At 37.8% G+C, this 6032-nt stretch overlaps 1 long non-coding RNA gene across 1 annotated transcript; it reads left to right on the forward strand.

The window, feature by feature from the left end:
• Positions 1-607: 607 nt before the first annotated feature.
• LOC118917050 (uncharacterized) lies at positions 608-5775 on the forward strand. Its single transcript, XR_008998636.1, has 3 exons — positions 608-1182; positions 3293-4788; positions 5688-5775. It is a non-coding gene; the product is annotated as an uncharacterized LOC118917050 (long non-coding RNA).
• Positions 5776-6032: the final 257 nt, after the last annotated feature.

Genomic DNA, 6032 nt, shown 5'->3' on the forward strand with positions numbered 1-6032 from the left:
GTGAGTTGCAAGAGTTATTTGAGACAAGTAGATTATGTCTGCTCCTCTGAAAAAAATATACAGATAGAGGACAGTGTTTGACTTTTGTTACCCAATAAACAAAGCTGGAAATCACTTAGGTCTTTGTTTTTATTATAACCAAGCCATTCAACCTTACTGAGCCCTAATTTATGAAGATAAAAAATGAAAATGGTTATAAATATAACCCACTTTTGAGGGATGTAGAGATAATTAACAAGAAAAAAATTAATGTTTTATACAAGAAAACAGATGCTCTATAAGATTTTTTCATACTGTTTTTCAGGGTTTTCATATTGTTTTATATATATATATCTCTTTAGTGAATAAAACCATATATGACAATAGTAAGTATATGAGTTCAATCCTTGAAAGAAAATGAAAAGACAAACTGCTTTAAAAGCAATTTGTTTTTCAGACAGTGTCTATTGACCGTTATTTTACTTCAACTTATGCTGTTATTTCACATATTATGAAATTTTAGAGAATCCTGTTATTTCCTGCCTGGACTAATGCAGAAGCTACCTCACTGATTACCCTACTCCCTTATTGCCCACCTACAATCGATTTTTCATATGGAAAATTTAAATCTATTTAAAAATGTAAATCCAATCATTTCAGTCTCCTTATTAGTGCTTTCCAAAAACTTCCTGTCATATTCGGGGCAAAGGCGAAGGTATTTTCAATGACCTGCAAGACCGTACATGGACAAGCCCTGGCCTAGTGTCCTACTACTTGCCCCGGCCCACTTGGCTTCAGCTCACAATGGATTTCTTATTGCCTTACACAGGTCAAGGTTTGGTTGTATGTAGATCTTCACAGTGCTGTTCTCATGGCCTGGGTTACCCTTTTCCAAAGCCTTTTCATGTCTATCTCCTTCACATCATTCTGTTTGCTTCTCATATATTCACTTATTGAAAGGTTTTTCCTCTATAACTTTGTTTCCTTCTACCCTGCTGAAATTATATGATTCTTAAAAAATATTATATATTGCCACTGGCCATTTTATGATTTATTTATTAAATAAGAGTGACACTGAATTTATCTTTTTCATATCTTATATTGGCAGCACCTGGGACAAAATTAACACTTAATGAGAGTTTGTTGAATGAACAAATGAATCTGTTAACACTGTTGTTTTGTAATTTTTAATGCATGAAATTGGTAAGACTCTCTTCTCATAATGTTACATTGCAGATATTTTGAAATTATTCAACTTGCATATTTCTTTATTGTTTCTTCAGAAATGTAATGTGGATTTATTCATGAGCTTTGTTGTTAAAAGGAGAGACCCAGGCCACATCCTTGCATTCTTGCTTTGGTCAGGCTTATTTACGTTGCTAAAAATATGTTATCTAACTTTGCATTTTAGAATCAGGAGTAGTGCTTCCTACCTTGTTGAGATAAAATACAGAGAGATAATTAACTTAAAGGTGTCTGTTACAGAAGACTAACAATACATGGTGGCATTCCTACCATTGTCCTATGCCATGCACAACCTTCACACACACTGTATTTTTTAAAACTAAGGAATAAATTTGGGCTTGTGATTGGTATATGATTAAGTACAAATACTCTAGGTTGGGAGTCCGAAGACCTAGCCTTCAGGCCTAGCTCTGTCACTTACTAGCTTTACTAAGAAGTTAGGAGCATATTTATCTCTCATCCGTAGAATCTTCATATATGAAATAGAAGGCATGGAGGGAAGAACTGTATTAATTTCAGATTTCCTAGGTCTCATCATATTCTAAGTTCTATGATTCTGTGTGTATTGAAAACTTTTTTCCAGTCTCAGAAGAAATTATTGAGAGTTTCTCTGGCAAACTTCAAATATTTCAAAATGAACATTTTTCAGCGCCATTTGTGTTTCTTCATCATTTGTGGGGTGACTGAGATAAGAGCCTGGGATCGGATCCACAGGTTAAAGAAACTGATGACTTGATAGTATTACCTGCACACAATCTGGCTCTAATTATAGTTTATCCAAGATGTTAACTATAAATAAGTATTAAAGCAAATATGATTTACCAGCCCTGTAGGTCGTGATTTTGGAAAGAAGGCCAAATGTGATCTTGGTACATTAAGTCAATCATTTTGGTCACTAGTTATGTGTTAACAGGTAAGTCAAATTAATTTAAGTCTTTTTCATATGGTGTTAACTAAGTCTGTCGAGGTATTTTTCACAATTTATTTGGACTCTGATATTCTCCTAGAATCACATTTGCTACACAGAATAATGACCCCCCCCTCCCTACAAGTTGCCAGAAAAGGCAAGGTAAAGATGATTTCCTAAAGCCTCCAGAAGGAACATAGCCCTGTGGTCCTACTTTACACTTCTGACTTCTAGGACTGTAAAATAAAAGAGGATTGTGTTTTTAGGTCATTAAGTTTGCGGTAATTCATAATAGCAGCAATACAGAATTAATACATTTGTCCTGTAAAAAGAGCTGCATGATGGAATTTTCTTTAGAAAAAATCTTTCTACTAAGTTCATAACTGATAGGTCAAGTTAATAACTTTAAGAATTTTCAAACATTTTATCGCCTAGAAGTGCTAACATATGTAGTAGCATTTATCTATAGCCATGTTGAAGTACAGGGAAACCACCTACAGTAACTTGTTATTGTGAATCATCCACTTTTTCTTTTTTAATTAATTAATTAATGGCTTTCATTGTGGTAAGAGGACATAACCTGAGATCTGCAGATTTTTAAGTGTACAGTACAGTATTGTTAACTATAAGCACAATGTTGTACAGCAGATCCCTAGAATTTACTCATTTTGTATAATGAAACTTTGAACAGCAATTCTCCTTCTCCCTCTAGCCCCTGGTAGTCACCACTCTGCTTTCTGCTTCTGTGAGTTTAATTCTTCTTTTGTTAGTCACATAAGTGGAATCATGTAGTTATTATCTTCCTGTGACAGACTTATTTCATTTTGGCATAACGTCCTTGAGGTTCATCCACATTGTTGCATATGGCAGGATTTTCTTCTTCTTTACGGCTGAGTAATTCGTCTACTTTTTTGAGGGGTGATAATTTTTTGATGGAGATTATAGATATTGTGTATGAGATTGCTGAGATAGATATCCTTCACACGGAATTCCCCTCTGTGATGGTTTAAAAATATTTGAACAAATTCAAAGGTTGAACCTAAGAGTCCTCCCCGCTGGGTTCGACTGTCTTCTATCAACGAGAATATGGCAGAAATTATGGTATGTGTCTTTGAAGACTTGGTCATAAAGGCATTGCCCACACCTGTGTTCTCATTCTAGGGGAAATTAGCTTCCATGTCATGAGAACAAGCAGCCCTGTGGAGAGGTCCATGTGGTGAGGAGCTGAGTCCTCCTGCCAATAGCCGTGTGAATGAGCCGTCTTGGAAATGGATCTCTCAGCCCCAGTGGAGCCTTGAGATGACTACAGCCATGGTCTAGGCCTTGACTGCAACTGCCTAAGAGACGCTGAGCCAGAACCATTCAGGTATGCCACTTCCATCCTGACTCTCAGAAAATGGGTGAGGTAATAAATGTTTATTTTTCTGAGTTGTTAACATTTGGGATAATTTGTTATGCACTAATAGTAAATGAATACACTCTTTCATGGCATTTTTCCTGAACTATATGTTGTACAATGTAAATAAAAAACTTTCCTAATTGTCTTGCCAATTGGTTTCAGCCCTGGAAAAGTTAGCTATGGATTCAATGTGACCAAAGAAATTGACAACAAAACGTTCTTTGGGGTGAAAGGGTTTATTACCCGGCTTGTTCTCCTGGTAGTAGGTCAAGCACTAGCGTCTCTGCCTCCGCCCACAGCACTGGGCTGAGCTCTCTATATAGCACAACAGTAGCTTATTGTCTAAAGGTGTGAAAGCGGTAGCCTAGCAACAGGCCAGTTACATCATCAGGGGGTTTAAGGTCAGTGAGGATCCTGGCCATAGGAACCCCAACTTCCCCACACTAATGTTTTTGAGAATGTTACTTTTTTTTTAAGCAACAGGGAGAATAGGAATGGTCCAGCATGGCTTATGCTTACTACTTAGAGAAGGGAAAAGGGAGAAATCACATACCTTGAAAATTCCTTTTTAGAGACAAACTATTCACAGGAAAGTGACTAATGGGGAATGAAAGAGTGAGGGGAAAAAATGGCTTTTATCCCCAGTCTTTCCTATTAATTGACATCATTTATGTTTACAGTTCACAATCAGATCATATAATTAGGGAAGGATTAAGCTCTTATCTCTTGGAGTGGATGGTTAATTTAGGTGTTTGGAAACTGCTTGAAGAAAGCCATGGAACAGCTCTGAGGGACGGAGTCTAGATACCATGTAAAAAGTGAATAAATGTACCAAGAGCAGAATGATAACTCCACCTCAGTACCAGATTGTCTAGAAATTAAATTGTGGCAGAAAATATTTGTTATTTCTGAGTTTGTGTGAGCCTATAATGCTGCCTTTCATAGCTGAAGTGTGTGAATGTTTTACCATTCTTTGTCAGGACATCGTAATTTATTCAAATAAAATGATTCGAGTTAACATGACTGAATTATTTAGGTTGTTTCTTGCTTAGATGTTCTCATCCTCTTTGTATTTGTTATTGATCATCTATGTGTGTACCATCCACCAGGTTCCTAACCATTTCCCTCTTGGCATGTAGAGTGCTTGAAATTTTTACTCGGAAAGAAGTAACAGCGATAGGCTACCAGCCCCGAAACACACTCAGTTGTCCTCAGCATCACTGAATGGAACATGAGAACACTGTACCTCATCCTCCATGTAGGTATCTAGCTGCAGGAACAGATAATCTTCAAAATCTTCTTGGTTGCTATGTTGAATCCAAGTCCTGAAGTAAACAGAAATGTCTTACAATAAAAGAACAGTCTCTATGATAAAAGTTGTATGTCTGATCAGACGTCAGACTTTAACAGAATAGTTATTACTCATTGTCCTTCATCTGAAACAGTGTGATTCAGTTAACAGGGACAAGTGACTGTGTTGAATACAGCTGTGGTCTAATCATGCTAAAGCTCACTTCTTTCCCATTCTGCCTGAGTGCAGGCACACAGGACCCGAGTTTCCAGTGAGAAGAACTCACTCCCTAGAGGCTGTCCAGCCCTTGCAAGTTAGTTTACAACAGCACTGTTTGCAAGGGAATCTTTGCCGGGCCTTTCTTCAACCCCAGATCTGTCCCTGGGCCTCTACAGTCATTTTATGTTAGATAACAGCTTTAGTTACAGTGTGAAAGAAGAAGCAGATGGGAGGCCCCTTTTGGTGTCACCACCTCAAGCAGCCACTGTTGCTATACTTCCAAGTGGAGTAACAGGTCTGGGAGGAGCCTGAAAAGCTATGGGAACATTCCCAGCACAGAAAATGCATGAGTAACAGAGAAATTTGACTGACCACAGAGACACTGTGAATGCCAGGTCACACGGAATCCTGCATTGTTTTATTGAGAGGTGTTAGAAGTCAGCTGTTTCCTCTAATTCACTCGCTGTGGCTGGGACCTTAGGTCAGATCTTACCACTTCACTCCCTTCACCCAAATTGTCTGATGTCCCATCCCCTCTGAGTGTATTCCAACTGTGGAGGAAAATAAACTTCATTTTACTGAGAGCACAACAGATTCATTCACTGCTACTTATCCATCTTTCTATTTATTTTTACTTACTTTATCAGTAGATGAATGGATAAAGAAGATGTGGTACATATACACAATGGAATATTACTCAGCCATAAGAAAAAAACAGATCCTACCATTTGCAACAACATGGATGAAGCTAGAGGGTATTATGCTCAGTGAAATAAGCCAGGCAGATAAAGACAAGTACCAAGTGATTTCACTCATATGTGGAGTATAAGAACAAAGGAAAACTGAAGGAACAAAACAGCAGCAGAATCAATCACAGAACCCAAGAATGGACTAACGGTTACCAAAGGGAAAGGGACTTGGGAGGATGGGTGGGACGTGAGGGATAAGGGCAGGGGAAAACGAAAGGGGGCCTTACAATTAGCATGTATAAT

Source organism: Manis pentadactyla, chromosome 7 (assembly GCF_030020395.1).
Source record: "Manis pentadactyla isolate mManPen7 chromosome 7, mManPen7.hap1, whole genome shotgun sequence".
Taxonomy (NCBI): Eukaryota; Metazoa; Chordata; class Mammalia; order Pholidota; family Manidae; genus Manis; species Manis pentadactyla.